General features: G+C 62.7%; 1 protein-coding gene across 1 annotated transcript in view; it reads right to left on the minus strand.

Moving 5' to 3' along the window:
* The window catches only part of H696_02908 (hypothetical protein), a 7,130-nt gene that overhangs the window by 758 nt on the left and 4,554 nt on the right, over window positions 1-1,818 (minus strand). The window lies entirely within an intron of this gene.

Raw genomic sequence — 1,818 nt, forward strand, 5'->3', positions numbered from 1 at the left:
CCCCCCACTCCTCTCCTCTCCCTGGCTTCCTAGGTTGCATCTCGGCGGCGCGCACTTTTTCAACACCGTTAAGATCAGCTACAGCGACATTCGGTCGTGCTACCCCAACTCCAAGATGAAGAAGCGGTGCGCCTACAATGCCGCCCTCTCCCCCTGGCCATCTGCCCACCTTGCTGACATGCTGCCGCGTCCCTCATGTGCCACCATCAGCTCGGCACACTGGTTCCAGCTTGGCGTCAGCCTTGCGCCGATCTTGCGTGTCAATGATCCAATTGCATATGCCCGCTTCCTGGATCTCCTCACCGAGGAGTATGAGTATGAGACCACGGAATTCGCGCGCGTTGTGCGTCCTCCTTCGGTCTTTTTCACCTCCCCGCCCCCGCCCCCGCCCCCCCCCCCCCTCGCTCGTCTTTGCCTTGCCTCCTCCCGCTTCTGCTGACCGACTGCATGCACTCCCTTTCCCTCTCGTTTTTCTCCCCTTCCCCTCCTCCCCGCCTCTGATAGCGGCAAATGTTCCGTGTGACCAAGGACTCCGGGCCGGATGACCCGTACACCATCGAGCGAAGCTACCTCGAAACCGGCCTCTACACGTATCTGCAGACGCCCAACATCGTGCGTTTTGATGCTGGCCCTTTCCCCTCCCATCTCTCCTGGAGTTCGTGCACATTCCGCGTGACTGACCTTTGCACAGCCCTACGAGCTGGACTATTTCGAGGTGGTCTTCTCCCTGTGTGATATGCTGAGCTCGGCGTACCTCCGGGCCAGCGAGATCGCCGAGCGCCATCCCGAGATGGACGTGGCCTTCATTTCGGCCTTTATGCGCATCGACTCGCGCTTCAGGGTGCGTATCAAGCCCATCGGCCATGGCCAGCGCCGCATTTGCTTGGCCTCACTTCTGACCGGGCTCCTCGCTGGATTGCCATTGGCTCTTCCGTCGGGGGTGTAGAAAATCCTGGACATTGTGTCCACCGAACTGGACAAGCTGGCCGGGCGCATTGTCAAGCGCGAGATCACTCGTCTGGACCCGCTGCAGGTGGGCATGGTGACGGCTGGCGCCGGGAACACCGGGCGCGGGAATGCGTACGACTCGGACGGCGCCGACGCCTCCCACGCCACCGGGGCCGGGCCCTTGGACGAGGGGTCCGCTGGGGCCGGCGAGAGCCACATCATCGCCTCACTCAATCGCATGGGGTTGGACTACATGTCCGGTGAGGAGGATGACGCCGAGGAGGATGATGACTGGGCGGCTGCCGTGGCGGCCCTCGCTGCGCAGGGGGGCCAAGACGAGTCGTAGTGGCTGTCATGCGTGCGTGCGTGCGTGCGTGTGTGTGTGTGTGTGTGTGTGTGTACTTGCATGCTCGTGTCTGCATGCGGGCGCCTGCACAGATGCACGTGCGTGTGCATCCCCGGCCCTTCCCCTTCCGCTGCATCGGCACAATAGAGATCGCCTGCTGGCACAGCCTCACGGAGGGACGCGTGTTTGGGTATGCGCGCGCGCGTGTGTGTGTGTGGATTTCGGTGTATTCATTTTGACAGAGAGAGAGAGAGAGGGAGAGAGAGGGAGGGATGGACACCGCGACCGGCGCCCAGACGGCCGGAGTCCGGCCGGCCGTTGTGGGGCCGAGCCGAGGGGAGGGGGGTCGGCGGCACACCAACGGAAGGAGAGGAAGAAGAGCGGAGAGAAAGCAAGGACAGTAGACGCGCGACGGTTCCGTCCAGTATGGGGGAAGAAGAAGGGGGATGTGGAGAGAGAGAGAGAGAGAGAGGGAGAGAGACAGGGAGGGCCTGGCTCCCACCAGTTGTTGTTGTGCGTGCCCT

The sequence above is a fragment of the Fonticula alba genome (genome assembly GCF_000388065.1).
Source record: "Fonticula alba strain ATCC 38817 unplaced genomic scaffold supercont2.4, whole genome shotgun sequence".
Lineage (NCBI taxonomy): Eukaryota > Rotosphaerida > Fonticulaceae > Fonticula > Fonticula alba.